The sequence below is a fragment of the Canis aureus genome, chromosome 30 (assembly GCF_053574225.1).
Source record: "Canis aureus isolate CA01 chromosome 30, VMU_Caureus_v.1.0, whole genome shotgun sequence".
NCBI classification, from domain to species: domain Eukaryota; kingdom Metazoa; phylum Chordata; class Mammalia; order Carnivora; family Canidae; genus Canis; species Canis aureus.
In genome coordinates this window covers 24,749,817-24,773,489 of record NC_135640.1, presented here as the reverse complement: position 1 = coordinate 24,773,489, position 23,673 = coordinate 24,749,817, and the positions used below count along the sequence as shown (strand labels likewise).

Sequence of the window (23,673 nt, the reverse complement as noted above, 5' to 3'; positions counted from 1 at the left end):
AGCACAATCTTGATGCCATTTGTAGTGAGAACTGATCTGCCTCAAAAGGAAGTTCTAAAACTTGTGTCACTGCTGCTCCCAAGGAAAACCATTGCCTTTGCTGACTGATTCCATTTGCATAGTTGAAATTATTGTCTCTTATAACTCATTTCTCTCCTCAGGTCTCATGTGGGTACGCCTAGCTGTTGGATACTTGCATATGTTGAAGCACCTCAGCTACACATGAACCATGAGTGGGTTGACATGTATGGAGGAATACAAATTCCTGTATTTTTCAGGTGACTCTCGGTAGAGGCTACATTACACTAAAACTAGGCATTGTTTGTTTTGAATTTTCAAAATGTGGGGTAAAAAACTTAACAGGATAATTTAAAACTGAGGGTTAATCATATGCCTGAAATATAATACTGGCACATTGCTGAGGTAGAGAAGAAAGAGATTCTCTCAAATTATATTTTGCAAGACTAAAATGCTTCTGTGTAAAAAGCAAAACTAAACAAAAAACAACCCCCCACATACAAACAAACAAAAACCCTGCAGGCAAAGTCTAGTTTTCTCTCTATTGTTGGAAATAAAGTTTAATTGGAAAACATACCTGCTCAGTCATTTGTAAATAGTCTATAATTGCTTTGGATTACAATGGCAGGTTTTATTTTGTTTTGTTTAAATATTTTATTTACTTATTTGAGAGAGAGATAGTGAGAGGGAGAGCACGAGCTAGGAGGAGCAGGGAGCTCGATACGTAGCTCCACCCCAGGACCCAGGTTCGTGACCAGAGTGTAAAGGCAAACACTTAACTGACTGAGCCAGCCAGGCACCCCACAATGACAGGTTTTAATAGTTAAGAAAAGACCATATGGCCTACAATCCTAATATACTTATAGTCTGGCCTTTTGCAGAAAAATGTTGAACAACCTCTGTTTAAGTAGACTTCATAGATTGTGGATTTCCACTGGAAAGGAAAAGGTCACTGTGACTTGGTTATAATTGCAGAAATGTAGCAAAATAAATAAAGAAATGAGAGGCTGGGTGGATTTGGTTCATATTAGGGACAGCTGATGGTGAGAGTTAATCAATACATAGCTGTGTAGCCTCATGCTGGTAGCAAATTAAGAGTTTTTATTTCTTCAATAATATTTGCAACCTGTTTTATGAATCTGCCTGAAAGGTACTGTCTCCTTGGTCACATGAAATAGGCAATTGAGTGATTATTATTATTATTATTATTTTAGTTTTAGAAGAGGAATCTGTCTTCTGAAATGAAAATGCCTTTGAGAGTTAGATAGGAGTTCACTCCAATGTACCATAAAGATACTATAATTTTTCAGGTGGCTCTGACTTTGAAGGTGAATAAATTATGATAGAACATAAGGAAAGAGATCCAGCTCAAACCTAGATGCAGCTGTTTTGCGAAAGAACGGTAGGTTCCAGTGTCTTCGGACACCCTAAATGTCGCTAAGCAGTTCTTCTGAAACAAAGGGATCCAAATCAGAATCAGTTCCCCAAGGGCCAACAAAGAGTGCGGAGTAAGATGCTATTCCTCATGCTTTAAGAAGAAAACTAAGTAGTGAGAGATGATGTCTGGAGAATTAGCACAAGGAGATCACCTGAAATCTAGAATGTGTGGAGTGCAGAATCCTAAGAACTAGGCCCAAATCACCACTCTATCAGAAGAGAGAGACTCTGGGGATGCCTGGGTGGCTCAGTAGTTGAGTGTCTGCCTTCAGGTCAGGGCATGACCCCAGGATCCTGGGATCAAGTCCCACATCCCTGAGAGGAGCCTACTTCTCCCTCCGGCTCTGCCTCTTCCTCTCTCTGTGTCTCTTATGAATAAATGAATAAAATCTTAAAAAAAAGAGACTTTGTCAATGTCCATTGACACCATTAAATTCATGTCTAATAGGCAACTCATATGTATTTTCAATAACCCATTGCAAGAGTCCTTCTTATTGTGTGGGTATCCCTTTTGTTCTACTATGATTTTTTTTTTTTAAACTCTGCCCCTTTTTTCTTTTTTTTTTTCATTTTAATGAAAATATGCATGCATGTAAAACAAGAAATCTCAAACTCAGTGTGGTATGGCATCACGATTGTTTTACATATTGAAATTAGAGACTTTTATAGACAGTTGTAACACAAAGCATCTCTCCAATAATTGCTTTTTGGAAAGAAAAAAGGGAGGATTTTACAACATTCAGATGAGGCAGATACACAAAATATTGTTTCTTGAGAAAAGTGTTGCAACATATAATGATTTTCTCTTCTTTGAAGATTAATCATTTTTACTATCAACTTTGAAAAAGCCTTTGATATCTGGCTATATGAATTTGTCAATTTTAAACTTGCGTCAGGGCCATATTCTCTCCTCCCAACCACACTGGCTTCTTTCAGTTCCCTGGATGCATGACACCAGTTGCAGCAAGTATGCCCTGCTTTGGTGCTAAGCCTTTACTACCCTTCGGACCCACGCATGCTCACACATCTACCAAAATTAAATATTCTCTACTCATTCTTCAGTTTACAATTTAATCTCCCTTAGATGAGGCAGACATCTAGGCCACCAAACAAGAGTAAACTCATGAACCGTTCTTCACACACTTGATACTTATGAGGCTAAATTAATGCCACACTTCCATTTTTCTAATTGAGTAGATCTTTGAGGATGCTCATTTGTCACATATTAAATATATGCAGAAGAAACTCAGAATTGTGGCATTTCACCCTTATCAAAAATGACTTTTTAATAAGCAAACACTGCCTTGAAGGAATTCTGTATTTTGTAGGATAACTAACTACACTAATTGATCAGAAACAAATATATTTTCTTTGTATACTTCTGTGTGCTGTGCAAGAAAATCCTTTACACTCTGCAGGTTTTTTTTTTTTTTTTTTTTTACACTCTGCAGGTTTGATAGCATTTTAAAATACCAACCTTAACAAATGTAGTTAGCTAGGCATATTTGCCATGTTTCAAAAATAAGAGTTAAAAGAAAACTTCTGTTTGAAGCTTACAAGTGTTATAACTTTAGTATTTGGACAAAGGAGCAGAGTATAACACCAGCATATACCTCTGTGAATTCATGTTTGGATGAAAATTTTTCAAAAGAAACTGAGCATTGGAACCATGTCCCCCATGACCCAGGTTTACTTCCTAGGCTTCCATGAAGAACATTTGTGAAATTGAGGTGATAGCCTGAAAAAATAAATGAAGAATAATGATAGAAGCTCTGAAAGGCATAATCAGAAATCTCTTCTTTTCCTTTAAAATTGTTTGTCTTTTAAAAAATATTGTGTTTTGATTTCTAATTTGAGTTTACTACATTATCATTGTATTTAGCTTAAATAATATAGATTATATAAGGAAAATATAACATTCATCCATAAATCTATAATATAGTAAGTGCTGGTTGCAACTTTGGGGGTTTCCTGGATAAAATCTGAAAGTGGCCCTATACCTGGAGGGCAAAGACAACTGGAGAAAGAGACAGGGCACTCCAGGGTGCTGAGTGACAGTTTTAATAAGCAAGGAAACTTACACACAAGGCTTATTTTAGGAGGCTACAAAATGAGTATCTCCCTAAGGTCACCCACCAGAATCTTAAAAGTTTATATAGAGGCCTTCACTGGGCGGTCACATATACAATGTAACCAATGTGCCAATCCTTTACTGGTTGGGAACTCTTAATGATGGCCCTAGACTACTTTGGCAGTTGCCTTGAGCATTGCTTAGAACACATGAGGCATGTTGTTACTGCATTAACCAAGTTCTTGTATTTCAAAGGCAATCAGCATCCTTAGCAATGTGCCATTCCCCCCAGGTGCCACAATGGCCCCTTTTTCTATGCACCCAATCTGCTGTATATACTAAAAGGTCAGTTGCTAGGGCTCACACCCCAGCTAGGGCATCACCTTGCTGATTGTCAGGGGGTGTCAACAACTTATGAGCTAAGGCATGGAAAACAGTGAAGTTTGAGACAATGGGTCTTAAAGTTGAACCCAAATATCTTACCACATATCCTGTCCCACAGGACCTACTTATGATCATCTCTCTATCTCTCTACTTCCCATTTTCTAAGCCATACAGCTAATCCCTTTGGAACAGCCCAACTGTCAGCTTAGAGTTACCAGCCAGGGCTCATGAGTGATGACCAGCTAAACCATTCTAAGTTGAGCCCATTAGCTGCCATGGTTCCTTCATGAAAGGCTCTATCTGGAGGACTCCTGTGTACACTATGAGGGGGCTGTTGCTCTATGTGGGTAGATCTTGTTTCTGTCCCCTTCCAGAGCTAGAGCCAAAATCCTAGCAGCACTCTCCTTTTTGTTGTCTCTATCACAGTGCTCAACCCATAACTTCTGGGGTCTCAGACACATCTGACTCAATGGTGGCTCTGCTTGGTTGATGCCCAGAACTTTCATCTGCCTCGATACTATTTTTGCCTTTGCAAAGGTGGCTTGCTTCTCTTATCTGTCCCACACAGGCCCTTATCTTGGAGGTGGGATAAGAGATGGAGGCACTGTGCCAAGTGGGGAAGAAAAATCCTCCAAATCCCCAAATCCATACAAAGTCTTATACCTCTTTCACATTTTTAGGAGTTAAATAAGCTTGCATCCTATCAGTCTTAATTTTTGGGACAACATACATTTATCCTGAACAAATGACTCCCAGAATGTTATGGTAGTGTCTGGACCTTCAATTTTCTATGGCCTCACCACTTCCATTTCCTCATAGATGTTCCAGCAAAGCCTGAATAGCATCCTACAGCAGAGGCAAATCTTCACATGTTAACACTGTATCATCAGTGTAAGGCCCATTTTACTGATGTGGGGAAGGATAACAGGGACAGACCCCCAGCCATGGGGACGATGTCATCTCATGACATATGGGGAGGCTATGCAGGTAACCTTACGGAGGCACTTGAAAGATCTGATATTGTCCTTCACACATGAAGGCAAATTGATCTTTTGACTAAGTGGCCAGGGAAAGGCTTTTACTAACTCCAGAACAGCATGGGATACTCCTAGGACTCTGGCAGAGGCATCCAAGATGGAGGCTATGTTGGGCATAGCCACATGGATGGGAGTTACTATCTTGTTCAATTCTCTGCAGTCCATTTAGCTTTTTTATTTTTTTAAAGATATTATTTATTTATTCATTAGAGACAGAGAGAGAGAGAGAGAGAGGCAGAGACACAGGCAGATGGAGAAACAGGCTCCATGCAAGGAGCCCAATGTAGGACTCGATCTTGGATCCCAGGATCATGTCTTGAGCCAAAGGCAGACACTCAACCGCTGAGCCACCCAGGCGTCCCTCCATTTAGCTTTTTTATTGAGCTGTTGAAAGCACTATGGGCAGGATATGCAATATCCACTCAGTGCAGTTCTTGGATAGTTTCTCCTATCTCCTTCTACCCCCCTGCCCAGCAACTTATATTGTTTGAGAGTTACCAGTTTTCACAGAGGTGGCAGGCTTATGGATTCCCAGTTGGTAGGCAGTCTTGACCTATAGGTCTTATACCCAGGGCATGGGAGGTACCCACCCAGACTACCCGGACTAGGACTGTATCTCAGAGATCTCTGCTGGAGCAGGTGGACCATCAGGGTTGGTAGGGGCAGGTGGGGCAAGTCTGAACTCTTGTTCAGCCTTTTGAGGTTTTTCTTAGGCTTACCAGTACCGTGTGAGGTGGCCATTATGTCTTTCCAGTTGGGTTCCTGGCAGCGAGGAGATCAAATCACATTTGCTTTCAGGTTACTTTTATTGAGTATTTTACATCCATCTGGGAATAGCCTTTTGACTTTTTGAGTTCCTTCTCCATCTTAGGGCTTTCCCAAAGCTTGTACCCATTCTCAGGATTTGTCACTTTCCCCCACATCAGCAATGGCTTGCCTAATATCATAAATTTCTTGTCCTACAACTGCATTTAGCATGAATATCAGTGTCCCACACTGGGTGCTAAGGGGTGTACTGGAGTACCTTGGCTTTCATTTCTGCATTGAATGTGACCTGATCAGAGCCTTCAGAAACGGGGTTCTAGATGGCCTGTCTTATTCCCAACTTCTTTTTTTTTTCTTTTAAAGATTTTATTTATTTATTCATGACACACACACACACACACACACACACACAGACAGAGGGAGAAGCAGGTTCCATGCAGGGAGCCCAACGTGGGACTTGATCCCGGGTCTCCAGGATCATGCCCTGGACTGAAGGCAGCGCTAAATTGCTGAGCCACCTGGGCTGCAACTTCTTAAGAATTTGTTGTCTTCCTCTGTAGATTTCCAAGGTCCCACATGCCCAGGGAGGTACCTCTCATTTGGCCAAGCCTCCAAGCAGGATGGAGTAATCCAATCTACAAGACAGTGAATGCCTTGAATCCCTGGAATGCCACTCAGGTGTTGTGGGACAGGATATGTGGTGATATTTATTTTCTCTGCCTCCTGCCTAGTCAGAGAAATGTCATCACTCCCATATCCCACACCACTCCATCCATGCCTGGATACTTTCCGTGGCCTTGGTTGGGACCCAGCAGCTATACCAACAAGCTCAGTGGGAGTGTATTCTCTCATCATGAACATTCCTTGAATAGGGCACTGCCCTGCTGTCTGGAATTATTGTTGCTGTGCTTCTGCTTTCTTTTGCAGTAGGGGTCAGACACCGGGCATTTTGTCCATTCCACTGTCAATTACTGTACCATACTCCTCGGAGTTCTTAACGCCTTCCCAGGGTTTTCACCTCTTATCATCCCAATCACAAGTGCTCAGGGCTCAAGGCCTTAAATCTGCCCTCCGACCTTGCAGAACTGCACACTGAGCTCTCCAGCTAATTATCTTGCTCTTCCACCCTGTCTGCCCACCTGGAAGCCGCAAAGTTATGAACAACCACATGTCCTTCTGTAATCTCAGCTCTGCTTCCAGCTTTTTAACTCAGGCTTCAGCCTCTAGTTGGTAATCAGTGTCCAGCTGAATGACCACTGTAGAGTCCAGCCCACCGCAGCAGCCCCTGCTTCCCAGTTTGGCCGCCGTGTGCTGTGTGCAGTATTCCCAACAAGTGCATCAGAGCAGCTGGTGTGTTCAAGGCATCCTACTCAGGCGGGGGTTCATGAGCATCCAGCAAATGGGCCAACCCTCCCCACACTTCCCCACACCAAATTGGATGGCCATTTACGCATTGCCCTCAAGGTTGCTTCTTTCTCGAGACCCATTTTTTTCTGACTACTGACAGGCTACCAGTTGTTGGCTCTTTGCAATATCTAGAGCTTCCCATGTGAAATTTGCAACCAGCCCCCAGATCCAGGATGGCAGGACGAGATGGAAGAGAGAGTCAGGCCACTCCAGATTTGTAGGTGGTGAGTTGAGTAGATCACTGCACCCACCTGCCAAATCTTAAAAGCTTATACAGTGGCTTTAACTGACACCATCCATATGGTCTCAACAACACATTGCTCTCTCAAGGATGTATTCTTGAAAATGTTTCTCACTGTGGGAATGGCAGGCAGGATGGTCATCCCAAGGACCAGGGAGTATGTGAGGAACCTCTGAATACCCAGTTCCAGCTCATGGGTCAACCAGCAGATCACATCCTCTCCATGATCTCCTTCAACAGTAAGTAAGATTCTATTTTGTTCATTTGTTTCCTTCAGTTAAATTTAGTAGTAAGGAGTATGGGCAAAAACTCTTCTGGTTCCAATTTATGTGCAAATAATATCAAACTCTCCTGTGTTCACTTTCTCTTATGGTGGGGAACAGAAAAATGGAGATGCATGGCAGGCTGTTAATTTGGGAGTTTCTACTGAATTGCTGAGATAGAATACTTGAGAGTCTGTGGTTATCTATCAGATGGAGCAGTTGAAAGGGAAGGATAGAGGGAGAGCTTGAGTCTGAGGGACAGTTGGTGCTGTCTGTGTAAATAACTGCAGATGCCTCCATCCAGGAACCCCAGTAACCAGATAGGGACTCACAGCAGCAAAGTAAGTCTGAGTCACTTAAAATTAGCACCCTCTTAAGAAGATGTGCTAGATAAAAATTCAACAAAACAGTGAGATGTCACATGGGTTAAAAATTCTGAAAATCAGGGACACCTGGGTGGCTCAGTGGTTGAGCATCTGCCTTTGGCTCAGAACATGATCCCTGCAGTCCAGGGATCAAGTCCAGCATCAGGTTCCCTGTGAGGAGCCTCTCTCTCTGCCTTTCTCTCCGTGTCTCTCATGAATAAATAAATAAAATATTTTTTTAAAAAAAGAAAACAGGGATCCCTGGGTGGCGCAGCGGTTTGGCGCCTGCCTTTGGCCCAGGGCGCGATCCTGGAGACCCGGGGTCGAATCCCACATCGGGCTCCCGGTGCATGGAGCCTGCTTCTCCCTCTGCCTGTGTCTCTGCGCCTCTCTCTCTCTCTCTGTGACTATCATAAATAAATAAAAATTAAAAAAAAAAACTTAAAAAAAAAAAACAAAGTCTGAAAATCACAAATTGAAAGAAACATAGAACAGCCCCTGTGAAGTCAAGAGATCATCCATGAAGAGGAGTCAACAATGCAAGGGCACAGGTGGAAGGCTGTGAAGAAGCCGTGAATATACTCATGAAAGTGTAGCCTCCTCTTGTTAAAGCAGAGGAGTTTAACATTGTGCTGTCCACCTCATACTTAAATCCTGTGAGTTTGAACACAGTAGCTATGTGAAGAGGTTAAGGGAGATTGAAGGATGAGAGGGTCATCTGCTGCCCTACCCTTTCTCATCAAAGGTGGGGGAGGGGCACCTTATTTTTAATTAAGATAAAATTTCTGATAAATGTATTTGGATGAGCATTTTAATTTCTAAACTCAGCCCATGTTACCAAGTTTAAAGCAACTGTGAGGTTTTGTCTCACCTAAGAATGATCAGAAAATTCTTGAGTCTGCTGGAACTTCCACACCATGATAGAAGAAAAGCACTACTTCACTGAATATTAAAGAGGGTCTAGTCTAGGTAGGACACGTGGGTGGCTCAGCGGTTGAGCATCTGCCTTTAGCACAGGTCATGGTCCCAGGGTCCTGGGATCGAGTCCTGCATCAGGCTCCCCATGGGGAGCCTGCTCCTCCCTCTGCCTATGTGTCTGCTTCTTTCTCCATGACTCTCATGGATGAATAAGTAAAATCTTTAAAACAAAAAAGAGAGAGAATGTAAGAAACAATAAAACTATATTGAAATTAATTATATTATTTGTACCATGCTTACATAAAATATTATTTACCATTTCTATAAACATATGGCACTATAACTTTGTTTAAATTATTTTCATTTACAAAGAAGAGAAAGATTATGTTTTATTTATAATGATATATGAGGTATTAGAAATCAACATTGTCCCTGAAATACTTAACGGTGAATCCAATTATGGATTAACCTTTTACTTACTTTCTTACTTAATTTTTCAAATTCATCTAAGGACAATACCTGTTGGAACCACTTAATTTTAAGCATAGCTAAGAATTAGGATTTATCTCTATTCTACAGATTGAGATTTAAAAAAAAAAACAGCATTGTGGTAAAATAGGACACAGGTTGATAGGACAGGGAATATTAATATAAAATCTGTGCTTTTATATCAAGTGTCCTGTAACAGGATTTTGGTTAATGGTTAATGGTGAAACTGCTTTATTAAAAAAAATGTTTGTGGGATGCCTAGGTGGCTCAGTGGTTGAGCGCCTGCCTTCGGCCCAGGGAGTGATCCTAGAGTCCCAGGATCGAGTCCCACATCAGGCTCCCTGCACGGAACCTGCTTCTCTTTCTGCCTATGTCTCTCCCTCTCTTTCTGTGTGTCTCTCATGAATAAATAAATAAAACCTTTAGAAAAAAAATGTTTGTGAAAGAATAAGACTTGTAAAGATAAACATAGACTTGTTGTATTGGAAGTACAGGGAGCAGAGCAGAAAAGCTCCAAATGCGAAGCCATCCACTAGCACTCCACCACACGGCCCAGAATTCTAGCCTCTTGCATGACTCCCTATGCTGTGTAGAACTGGAAAATACACTGTACTATAAGATAATACACTATTCTGGATGAGGCTTCCTGGAAAGAATAAGAGACAAGAAAAACATAGAGAGAAAACTAAGATTTATGATAGTATTTTTTTAAATATTGTATTTATTTATTCATGAGACACACACACACACACACAGAGAGAGAGAGAGAGAGAGGCACAGACACAGGCAGTGGGAGAAGCAGGCTCCATGCAAGGAGCCCAACGTGGGACTCGATCCTGGGTCTCCGGGATCACGCCTGGGCTGAAGGTGGCACTAAACCACTGAGCCACCCGGGCTGCCCTATGATATTATTTTAATAGTTTTTAAATACGGTAGGTGCTTATGTGTTGTTTTTCTATTGCTTCATAACAATTACCACAAAATTAGCACTTAAAAACAACATACATTTGTTCTCCTAACATTTGCATGGGTCGTAATTTCAGATATGGTTTATATGGATCCTCTGCTCAGGGTCTCACAAGATTGCAATTAGGGTGTCAGCAGGAGCTGTGGTCTCATGAGGGTTTGAGGTGCTCTTCCTATGGTCATTAGCAAAATTTATTTCCTCACAGTGGTAGAACACATGGAGATGGGTTTCTTCAAAGTCAGCAAAAAACACACAAGTGAGTGAGGATGAGAAATAGAGAGGTGGGTAATGGCAGGGAGGGAGTGTCTGTTGCTTCCAGTCTCTCCCCCTTAGGTCCTATTTTAAAGGTTTTGCTTGATTAGGTCAGGCCCATCAATGGCAATCTCCTCTTTGTTTGTGGGACTTAATTACCTCTGCAAAATCATTTTATCATACAATGTAACATAATCAGAGAGTGACATCTCATCATTCTCAGAGTTTCTGCTCACACTGAAGGGGAAAGGATCACCTCCATTGTATACATCAGAGGGTAGGAATTTCGTAAGCATCTTAGAATTCTGTCTTCTACAGTCTGCTTTCCAATAGAGATTAATATTTCTAATTATGATTATTGATCAGAAGCTAATAATCTGTATCCTCTGAGTTTTGCTCCTAAAAAGGGCTTGATATAAGCTCAGGTGCATACGTGTCCTACCTAGCAAGAGGTGCTAGATGATGCAAAATTAAGTTGGTGCCTCTTATTTAAAATCAGTTTTGGGAGAAAATTGGAGAAATGCAACCAATTTTTATATAAAAGCAGGCAGAGGAATAAAATAGTGTAGAGCAGTTTTCACATGAATTTTAAGATGTTGCAGGAGGTTCTTCAAAATTCTCTGTGTTCTACAAAAGCCTCAGTGATGCCTCTCTCCAAGTAACCCAGTACTGACCATTCACTGGTCTTTGTCTTTATATCTATGTGGCTGGAGAAGGGTTAGATCCATTATATAATGTGGATAGAACAGCCAAATGTGAGATAGGAGCCTATGGTATCTGAAAATCACCAAATGGAAAAGTTTAATTAGGAAGCACTTTCATTAGGAAAAAATATACACAAAATTTTACAATCTTCAGGAAAAATAGGTGATAAAATCATATTGGGTACTTTTCTAAAAATATTTGATATTCAAAAAATAAGATAATTGTGTCATAATAGGAAGTCTAAATATGAAAAATAGCAAATAATAGCCATTTTGCAATAAAAAAGTTGAATTGAAATTACCCAAAACTAAGGAAATAAAAATTCTAATTGGTATGCAAAGTTCACTCTTCTATCTCTTGGGTCTTCAAAAACTGTTTCAGAAGTGGCTTCTTAGATATAGTCCAAGGGCAAAGTAATAATGTTTGAACCTGAATTTTAAACATTTCAATGTTTAATAATTCTGTTGATGGTGTTAATTTATCTCTGTCTGAGTACTTACATTAAGAAATGTGAGTTAAAATAGCTTTATTTCCAATATTTATGTTTACAGGCAAGAATATTCATTAAAAACAAAGAAAACAAACTTGTAAACATTCTGAAATCCCCTGCTGACTCATGTCTAAGGAATCTACATTTGTTAAGTTGCTAGGTTTCTTAATCAAGCTACACTGTGGCATCTGTGGTGCTCAGAGCTGAATTCTGTGTTAGTTTTATTTTTGTTTTTGTTTTTAATTAGCAAATTTTGTTTGTTTGTGCGTTTAATGCAGCTCTGCAATATGCAGCAAGTCCTATCAGGCAACTTCTGAGTGAAGAGTTCATTGATATTATATTATTGCTTAAACACAACTGAAGACCTGAACATACAAATTTATCAAAATTTACCAAAACAAAGGAATAATCTAAACTTTGTAACATAAAAAGTGAATCACTTTTAGGCTCCAACATTGCCCTCATTTATCCAGAATTTAAGAATATTAAGTTGAGGGACGCCTGGGTGAGCATCTGCCTTTGGCTCAGGGCATGATCCTGGAGTCACGGGATCGAGTCCCACAACAGGCTCCCTGCGAGGAGCCTGCTTCTCCCTCTCCCTATGTCTCTGTCTTCTCTCTGTGTCTCTCATGAATAAATAAATAAAATCTTTAAAAAAAAAATAAGTTGGGAGGGTCATTTTTACCATCATGAGGCCAATAGAAATAGTATAACCTCAGATATATACTTAATATATTTCTTGTATTGTCAAATTTTATAAATAATCATTATTTTTTAAATTCCTGCAAATAAAATAGATATTAACATGAAAAATATATATATATATTTTTTTTTTCATGAAAAATATTTTTAAGTTTTTATTTTACTCTGGGTTAGTTAACAAACTATATTTATTAAAGTCACATTTTTGTATTTCATTCTAAATGAAATAATTTAATTATATTAATTTTGAATATCAGAAATTAGATACAAAATATTAAAAATTAAAAAAATTCTGAAAATATTTGAAACATTAATTACTTAGCTCGTGTAATAGTTCAATTTGTGGTTTCATTAAGGTAAATTTAAATAGAGCTTTTCATAAATATATTTCATTACAGTTTACAGTGGATGTTGTCAGTCATCTCAAGGCCGAATGACTCTGCCACTTTTCATTTGGAAAAGTTAAACAGCTTTTTAAATAACCAAATGATAGATTCCTTCCTTCCAAAATATCCTGAAACAAATATCCTAAACACATACACACATATAGATGCATGCATGTGGTTGTGTTTGTATACTCAAGCAACCTTCTTCAGAGTGCAGGTTTCAAACACACCTAATTAAAAAACCTCAACATTTTAACTTATTTTTTGTATTGATATGCAAATAGATTACATTTATATGTTCAATTAAAAATTTATATATTGTTGACAATTTCTGGATCTGAATTAATAAAAATAAATTAAATCTCCTAGATGGTAAGTGGACTTCAACTGAATTTTTTTTAAAGAGTTATTTATCTATTTATTTATTTATTTATTTATTTATTTATTTATTATTTGAAAGAGAGATAATAAGCATGAACTTTCTGCAGGGATGGGAGGAGGGAGATGGAAAGACAGTCTTCACCAGGCACCCCACTAAGCAGGGAAGCCCCAGTCAGTGGGATCTCAGGACCCTGAGATCACTCCCTGAGCCTAAACCAAGAGTCCCATGCTTACTCATCACTGCCACCCAGGCGCCCCTCAACTTTAAAAAAACATATTTAATAAATGGTTATCAGATATATTACTAAATTATTTTCATTCTTAATAATGGTGGCATTTTGCAAATATATATATATATATATATATATATATATATATATATATATTTAAAATATCCCCTTGATGTGAAACATTTATGATTTAAAATCAAATTAATTGGGGGTGCTTGCGTGGCTCAGGGGGTTAAGCATCTGTTCCCTGCTGGGGTCATGATCTCAGGGCCTGGAATTGAGCCCTATGTTAGGCTGGAGTCTGCTTCTCTCTCCCTCTCCTTCTGTACTCTCTCTCTCTCTGTCTCTCAAATAAATGAATAAAATCTTTGAAAAGATCAAATTAAATGTATTTTAGATAATTTATACACTGGTACATGCTGTATCCTTAGAGAATCAATTTTTTCCTTCCCTGAATAAACATTTAAAATAAGCCATTGTAAGAGGGAAAGTAACCATTAAATTTGAATTTATCAAGTAACTAGAGATTAATTAATCTCTGCTTATTAGTGTTTGGTCCATTCATAATTTATATGGTCATATTTATATGGTTATAAAGTATCAACTGAGTATAACATTTTATAAGTTTCTATTTGCTCTTTTTAAATCCTCATTTCCTACCTTGTTTTGCATTATTTGAATATTTTTAGTTATACTTCTCAAATGATACACTGTATTTGAAACTTCAGATCTCTGGCAGGAAATTACATCACTTTATGTCATTTCTACTGTAAAAGAAGAGAAAGTAGACTAGATGTTACTACCTTGTGAGTACCTTAATTTATAACCCATTTCTGTGTATCTCAGTAAAACTACAGCATAGAAATGTTTCCCAAATATCCATATAAATACATGGTATTTTAATCACTAAAAACACTTTAACACATTTTATTATTTGAACAGTTTTAGATTTATTTATGGATTGTTTTCAATGGTCGAACAGAGAGTTCTCATGTACCCTATAGTCAGTTTCCTCTCATTAATATCTAACATTAGTGTAGTACATTTGTTATAAGTAATAAACCCAATATTGATAACTTATCATTGAGTAAAGTACATACTTTATTCGGAATTCCTTAGTTTTTACTGAGTGTACTTTTCTCTTCCAGGATTTAATCTGGGATACTACATTGCACTGAGTTGTCTGATTTCTTTAGACTACTGTTGTCTGTGGTAGGTTCTCAGACAGTGGTTGTTTCTGAAGACCATCATAGTTGTGAAGGACATTGGTCAGATAATTAGCAGACTGTCCCACCACTAGCATTTGTTTTTCTTGTGATTAGGCTGGAGTTATGGATATTTGAGAGAAAGCCTATAAAGATGAAGGGCCATTTTACTCACATCTTATGAAGGACACATGGTTTCCATATGACATTGTTGTTGATGATAACTTTAATCACATGCCTACGATAGGGTTTGTGAGGTCCATTCACTGTAAAGTTAAACTTTTTTCAGCTCTTCATTCTATACTCTTTGGAAGGAAGTCACTATGCACAACCCACACTTAGGGAGTGGGGATCTATCCACCTCTTTGAGAACAAAATATCTATAAAAAGTATTTGGCCATTTCCTGCATAAGGGATTTTCTCTTTCTTCTTATATATTTATTTATTCAATAATCAGTTGATAATCAACATAAAATCCTGGATATATGTTATTTTTTGGATTATGATCCAATATTACTTTATTTGTTGCCAAAGTTTTTTTCCGATTTGGCCATCAGGAGCTCTTTCTGTTGGTTCCTATGTCTCTTTGGCATACCCAATAGTTGATGCTTCAGACTCATCTTGTATACTTCCTACTATTTCTCCAAAGATTCCTGATTTCTTTTAATTGTTAGAAACCAAGAATTGGGTGCTAGGTATATTTGTAGCCACTAGGGTATCTTGCTTCTAAGCTCTCTTAGCCGACAAAACAAGAAAATATATGCATGTATACTAGCCAATGGGTATCCCAATCTCTATAAATATTGATATGTGTGACCATTGGTATCTATATTAGATTAAACATCAATTCATATTAATATATGTGATTTTAATCCGTTACCACACAGATCATTTACCATACCTCCTGTTTGTAAATTCCCCTTCAGTGAAAAACATGGCTCCTACCATCTGGCATCCATTTACTTTATTCTAGTATGTATACATCTATAGCAGTATTAGAGTTGTTAACCCTGCTTCCATGGAACACAACTTTAACATGAAAGAGAAGTGCTTCATACAGCTTCTTGCCCTTTAGTTGTGCAGACTCCACTCATTTCCAAAGTTACTTAGATCAAGTAACTTTTTTCTTTTGCCTCCTTCAGTGACATTTTATACATTTGCAATACTATTGGTTTATTTTATAACATTTTGCACGTAATCTCATGATTTCCCTAACCTTGTAAAGAATATGTTTTGTTAAAGTTATTTTTTTCCAGGGATCCCTGGGTGGCGCAGCGGTTTGGCGCCTGCCTATGGCCCAGGGCGCGATCCTGGAGACCCGGGATCGAATCCCACGTCGGGCTCCCGGTGCATGGAGCCGTCGGGCTCCCGGTGCATGGAGCCTGCTTCTCCCTCTGCCTATGTCTCTGCCTCTCTCTCTCTCACTGTGTGCCTATCATAAATAAATAAAAAAAAAAATTAAAAAAAAAAAAGTTATTTTTTTCCAGTTTGTTTGAGCTATAATTGGCATGTAACACTGTAGAAATTTAAGGTGCATAGAAGTGTCTCAAATCATCATGTTGTAATAATGTTTTTAATTTGCATACATTAAGATTTGCTCTTTCCTTGTGCTTTGAATTTGTATGTTTTGACAAATGCATAGTGTCTCATATAATACACAATTACAGCATCATACAGAATATAATCACATAAAATATTTCCTATGTTTCACATATTCAACTCTCTCTCCCTGCACCTACACCTCTGGTAGGCACTCATCTTTTAGTGTTTCTATAGTTAGCCTTTTCCAGAATGTGATATAATTGGAGTCACACAGTATTCCTTTGTAGACTGTCTTTCTTCACTTTACAACATGCATTTAAGATGCACTCATAACATTTTATGCTTGATAGTGAATTTCTTTTTATCTCTGAATCGTATTCCATCGCATGAGTAACCACAGTTTGTATATACATTTACCTATTGAAAGAAATCTTGGTTGCTTCTAGTAGTTTTGATGATTCTGTATAAAGACATATACATTTCTAAATGTGGGTTTTTGTATACACACAGTTTTCAACCCAGGTGATAAATGCATAGCAGCACAACACTGGATCATGTGGTAAGGCTGTGTTTAGCTTTGAAAGAAACTGACAAGCTGTCTTGCAAAGTTGTTGTTTCATTGTGCATTCCCACTAGGAATGAGAGTTCCTACTGCTTCTATCCTCACTGGCAATTGTCAGTGTTTTCTGTTTGTTTAATTTTAGCTTTCCTATAAGATGCATAACAGTATCACATTGTTATTGTGATGTTGGGAATCTTTTGCCTTTTTGCCAACTTTTTTTCTTTGGTGAGATGTTTGTTCAGATCGTTTGCCAATTCTTTGTTGTCGATATTGTTTTTTTAAATAGATTTTATTTTGTGGATTTTGGGTCCACAATTTTAGATTCACAGCAAAACTGAGTGGAAAGTACAGACAGTTCCCATATATACTATGCCTCTTTATACTCACAGCCACTCTCACTTTTGCTCAATTTTAATTGAGTTCTTTTTTCTTATTGTTGGATTTTAAGGGGCTTTTGTATATTTTAGATACAAGTCCTTTTCAGCTGTGTTTTTTTGCGAGGATTTTATTTGAGTCATGGATTGCCATTTTATTGTCATCACATTATCTTTCATAAAGCAGAAGTTTTAATTTTAAGAAAGTCAAATTTACCTATTTTTTCTTTCTTGGATCATTTTTTTGGTAATGTGTCTGAAAGTTAATTGCCAAAAAAGATTAGCTATATATACTCATGTGAGCCCTTCTAGAAGTTTTTCAGTTCTGTGTTTTACACTTAAGTCTCTGATCTTTTTTTTTTTTTTTTTTTTTTTTAATTTTTTTATTTATTTATGATAGTCACAGAGAGAGAAAGAGAGGCAGAGACACAGGCAGAGGGAGAAGCAGGCTCCATGCACCAGGAGCCCGACGTGGGATTCGATCCCGGGTCTCCAGGATCACGCCCTGAGCCAAAGGCAGGCGCCAAACCGCTGCGCCACCCAGGGATCCCTTAAGTCTCTGATCTATTTTCAGTTAATTTATTTGAAATGTGTAAAGTATATGTTTAGGTATTTGTTTTCTGTGTTTACATAGGCACATTAAAATGTTTAGTACCATTTTAAAAAAAGAGTCTTCTTTTTATTCAATTACCTTTGCTCTATTGACAAGATCAGTTGACTATATATTTGTGTGGATCTATTTTCCATGTAAATATTGGAATCAGTTTGTCGATAAGAATAAAACAGCTCAATGGGATTTGGGTTGGGGTAGCATTGAATCCAGAGATCCAGTTGGAGAGAATTGTCATCTTAAAAATATTTAGTCTTATGTATAAACATTTGATATTCATCTATTTGTTTAGATTCTCTTTCATTTGTTTCATCAGAGTTTTGTAATTTTTTGCATATAGATCTTGCACATACTTTGTTTGGTTTATACTTAAATATTTCATTTTGGTACTATTATAAATGGTTTTGATTTTCAATTTCAAATCCAATTATTCACTGCTTTTATGGAGAAAAATGATAAACTTTTAAAAATATTTTATCTTATTTATTCATGAAGCACACAGAGAGAGAGAGGCAGAGACATAGGCAGAGGGAAAAGGAGGTTCTCTGTAGGGAGCCTGATGCAGGACTCAATCCCCAGGCCCAGGATCATGTCAAAGGCAAATGCTCAACCACTGAGCATCCCAGGTGCCCCAATGATTAACTTTTTAATCTAAACCATGTGTATTTGTTTCCTAAGGCTGCTGCACTAACAAAGTTCTATGAGCTGGATGAGTGGTTTAAAATAACAGAAATTTATTCTTTCACAGTTCTGAATGCTAGAAGTCAAGATTCAAGGTATCAGCAGAGCCATGCTCTTTCTGAGAGTCTATGTAGAACTTCCTTGATTATTTCTAACTTCAAGTATTAGATTTTCATCTTTGATGTTCCTTGGCTTACAGATGCATTGCTTCATTCTTTGCCTCTGTTGTCATATGATATCTTCCTGATTGCCTTTGTCCAAATTTCCTCTTCTGATAAGAACACTAGTCATATTGAATTAGAGCCCACCCTAAAGGTCTTATTTTTCATTGAATTACGTCTGTAAAAACCCAATTTCCAAACAGGTCACATTCAGAGACAGCTGAGTTAGGATTTCAACATAATTTTTAGGGGAAAAAATCAACCCTATGTATCCTGTGACATGGTTCCTATGTATGTATACTATGTACCCTGTGACATTGCTATACTAACTAGTTAGTTTCCAGAAGATTTTGATGGACTCTTTGGGGTTTTCTTTTTTTTTTTTTCCTTTGGGGTTTTCTACATAGATATAATAATGCCCTTCAAACAAAGACATTTTTTCATCCTCCTAATATGTATACCTTTTATTTCCTTTTCTTGTCATACTAACTAGGACTGCCAATACGATGTTGAATAGGAGTAGTGAGAGAACATTATTGTCTTGTTTTCAGGCTTATAAGGAAATTGTCTATTTCCTCACCATCCAGTTGATATTAGATACAGATTGGTTGTAAATGTTCTTTGTCATGTTGAGGAAGTGTCCCTCTGTTTCTAGTTTAAGTAGAGTTTTCATCATGACTGGGTGTTGCATTTTGTCAAATGCTTTTTAAAAAATATCAATTTAGGGATCCCTGGGTGGGTGGCGCAGCGGTTTAGCGCCTGCCTTTGGCCCAGGGCGCGATCCTGGAGACCCGGGATCAAATCCCACGTTGGGCTCCCGGTGCATGGAGCCTGCTTCTCCCTCTGCCTGTGTCTCTGCCTCTCTCTCTCTCTTTCACTGTGTGCCTATCATTAATAAGTAAAATTAAAAAAAATAAAAATATCAATTAATATGATCATATAAATTTTCTTCTTTAGCCTATTAAAATGAGAGGTTACCTTGAAAGATCTTGGAATGAATATTTATTGAACTATCCTTGCCTATTAGAATATTTCCCACTTGGAGCATAATTCTTTTAATATAATGTTAGATTTGACTCAATATTTTGTTGACCATTACTGCATCTATGATCACAAGATATAAGATATATAATTTTCTTTTACTAGAATGTTTTTATCTGATTTTGTTATGATGGTAATTCCAGCCTTATCAAATGTAGTAGGAAGTGTTCATTGCTTATATTTTGTGAAATAGTTTGTGAAGAATACAAACTCTCATTTCTTTTGTAGATGTTTGGTAGAATTTACCAGTGAATTCTTCAGTACTCGGGGCTTTCTTTTTAGAAGGTTATTAACTACTGCTTAAGAATCCTTAATAGACAGATGCCTGGGTGGCTCAGTAGTTGAGCATCTATCTGCCTTTGGCTCAGGGCACGATCCTGGGGTCCCCAGATTGAGTCCCACATTGGGATCTCTGCTGGGAGCCTGCATCTCCCTCTGCCTATATCTCTGTGTGTGTATGTGTGTGTGTGTGTGTGTGATAAATAAATAAAATAAAATCTTTAAAAAAGTAATCCTTAATAGATATAGACTTATTCATGATTTATTTCCCCTTGTGTGAGTTTTGGAAGTTTCTGTTCTTCAAAAAATTGGTCCATTTCAGCTAAATTTTGAAATTTGTTGTCACAATGTTGCTCATAATATCCCTTTATTATCCCAGTCGACTTGCACCATTTCAAGCTCTTGCATCTCCTACATTTTTTTAATTCTATAAAGACTTCTAATTTTAGGCCTTTTCTCACATTTTAAGCAAACAAAAATAATAAAGGGAATATTATCCATAAAATCTGGGGATCATCTCATTTTACTTGGCTATTTAAAAAAATAAGAAATAAGAAATGATATAAAAGTTAATGGCATCTATAGCTTTTATTTTAGATTTCAGTGAATGAATGCACTATTACTGCCATGATGTTGCACTGTTTGAAATACGATAGTTTCTTTTCTGAAAAAGAGAATTTGAACAGTCATTGCTTCAAAGACTGCAGAGTAACACACATACTTTATATTATCTATGATTACTGCTAATCTGTAAAGATAAGAAAAACAATAGCATAATAAAAGCTATAGTAACAATATATTGCTGAAATAATTTATACTTTTACATTTTTTCACATATTTTGTCTCATTTGATGCAGTTTATGTTGAGATCATATTCTATGAGAGATGAAAATGTTTTATAAATAACTTGAAAATCGCTACTTTCTGGGCTTGAAATTCTCTTATAAAACACCTGTTTATAAGTGGTAAGGAGTATCTTATTTGAGGCGCTGATTTTCTCCTAAGATTACTTTTCAGATATTAGTTTTTATAGAATTGTAGAGAGATTATAAAGATACATTGGCTTAAAGTAAACTTATCAAGCCTTACCATTTCTAATTTATATGAAGGAGTTTACCTTTTTGAATATTTTGCAGTCATTGTTATTCATTGAGTATAATGCAGTTGTGCCTAGCAGATGCAAGAAATCCTAAGGCATGTGCCAAAGGTAAAATGTATAAAGCTAATTGTAGCATAACATTTCAAACTACACCAAAATCATATAACTTCACATGGATAACTAAATAAAATATATTTTGTAAAATATAGTATAAATAAAAACACTTTATGACTAGGTCTGAGGTTATAAATTCAAAGCCTTGAGGTCGTGATAAATGAAAATTATAGCATTTGGAATAATTTTACGCATGTTAAAGCATCTATAGAAAAACACATTACAAAGAAATAGATATTTTAATTAACTTAAAATTGCACAACTATAATTTTGTGTGTTCATATATTTTAGTACTCTCCAGCTCTGATAGTTATTTCCTGGTGTCTTAAAATTTCTCTTTCTAAGCTACTACTTAGCAAACCTTTAAGTCAATTTGGTGATTGAAATGCACTCATTCATTAGTTCAATATATATTCAGAAATGACAAGAGTTAGTGGACACTGTCCATTTGTTGGAATAAAAGTGTAACTGGAGGTCCTAGATTTAGATGGATAAAAAACATCCTGAGATTTAAGATTCTGCTGTGACTATACGAAGAAATGAGTTTGATGGAGTCATGGGATTAGATTATTGATATTAGACCAAACAACATATAAGAGTAAACTAAGTCGGGGATCCCTGGGTGGCTTAGCGGTTTAGCCCCTGCCTTTGGCCCAGGGCATGATCCTGGAGTCCCGGGATCGAAACCCACATCGGGCTCCCTGCATGGAGCCTGCTTCTCCCTCTGCCTGTGTCTCTGCCTCTCTCTCTGTGTGTCTTTTATGAATAAATAAATAAAATCTTAAAGAAAAAAAAAGAGTAAACTAAGTCTGGTAGCAGAAATCAAACCAAATCAAAACATAGTGGAAGAGAACTTATCTGTGTCCCATGATCAAATTATGTATAACCCTGTACAAATACTTTTCTCTACTTGTCATCATTTTCAGTTGTAAAATAAGAAGTTTGAACTAAATTGTTTATAATCTCATGCCTATGGTCAAGGGTGCTTGGAATCATAGGTTTGGAGTAAAGATGTAAAACAATGATTTGAAGCATGTCTAATAATTATTTAAAGAAGCAAAGACAAGGCACCAATTTATTCTTGGATTTTAAAAGGCTTAGAGAGCTCCTCTAGGGACACCTGGAAGAGTGGCAGTGCCTTTCCTTAATAATGAGCTCTTAAAGTGATATTTTCCTAAATGATCAAGGTGGTGAAAATCTCATGCCAGCAAGTTTGTTTTAATTACAGAATATGTAATAAGCATGACCAATTGTTCATAGTATCTTAACAACTTTTAAAGAAATTCATAACAAGTACAGATTTCAATGAGACATTAAAATAACATTACAGCATAATCTCTGGGAATTGGCAAATATACAAATTAGCTATAAAGAAAAAAGAGATTATTAAATATCATTGGTTCTTAAAAAGTTCTATATTCATTACATAGAGAAAAATGAAATTATGAAACAGAAAACAAAGGGTTTTTAAATATTTTTTAAAGTTTTTTTTTTAAGATTTTATTTATTTATTCATGAGAGACACAGAGAGAGAGAGAGAAGCAGAGACATAGGCAGAGGGAGAAGTAGGCTCCCTGTGGGGAGCCCAATTTAGGACTTGATCCAGGATCCCGGGATCATGTCCTGAGCCAAAGGCAGACGCTCAACCACCGAGACAGCCAGGCATCCCGAAAACAAAGTTTTAATTAATAAAATGTGAACAATTGGTTAAGTTTTGGTCTGATTCAATGACTCTTTACTTTTGAAATGATTTATTGCCAAACTCTTTTATAGAGTGTAAAATGCTGTAAGAAGATTATTTTATATTAAGAACATTGATTTATACTCATTTGTATTGACCTTTGCTATTAAGTTAAAATATATGCTATTTTGAATATGTTTTGAGATTGCCATAATTTTCTTGCTATACACTACTTCTTAATATAAATATCCCTAAAGTAATTTAAATATAATTTGTATTTCAAAAATCATGTAACATCATTTTATCATTTTAGTGATTTTCATAAAGCACAATTATACTTATGTGACATGAATACTTATCAGCATAATCCTTAATATTTTAAGCACAAATTCGATTTATATTAATATATGTTTTCATATGGTGTAAATGTATACACTTTAAAAATTATTGAATTATATTGACTTCCATGATGCTTTATGATTAAATTTTAAAGCATGCAATTACTTCAAAAACTATAAACGTAAGAGCACAAAATGAACTTTTTAGCTTACTATGTTATAATTAATCAAGATTTCCAATTGCATTGCTGAATGGTAAGCATATATATTTTAATTTAAAACATTTTTAAAAGTTTTTATTTTAACCACCTGGGGCTCAACATCCCAAGTGCACTCCTTAATCCCCCTTGCCTATTTAACGCATTACCCCATCCACCTCCCCTCTGGTAACTGTCAGCTTGTTCTCTTTAGTTAAGAAACTGTTTTAGTTTGATTCTCTCTCTCATTTTTTCCCTTTGTTCATTTGTTTTGTTTCTTA

The 23,673-nt window shown here is 36.9% G+C and overlaps 1 long non-coding RNA gene across 17 annotated transcripts in view; it reads right to left on the bottom strand.

The window, feature by feature from the left end:
• The window catches only part of LOC144301786 (uncharacterized), a 48,777-nt gene that overhangs the window by 17,992 nt on the left and 7,112 nt on the right, over nt 1-23,673 (bottom strand). For 11 of the 17 annotated variants that reach the window (XR_013368659.1, XR_013368664.1, XR_013368662.1 and 8 more), the window contains exons 2-4: nt 14,169-14,275; nt 8,860-9,126; nt 3,069-3,193 (exon numbers count right to left, since the gene is read on the bottom strand). This is a non-coding gene — a long non-coding RNA (uncharacterized LOC144301786). Of the gene's footprint in view, nt 1-878; nt 1,469-3,068; nt 3,194-8,859; nt 9,127-14,168; nt 14,276-23,673 lie in introns of all 17 variants that reach the window. The other 6 variants (XR_013368660.1, XR_013368670.1, XR_013368671.1 and 3 more) reach the window with 2 other exon arrangements.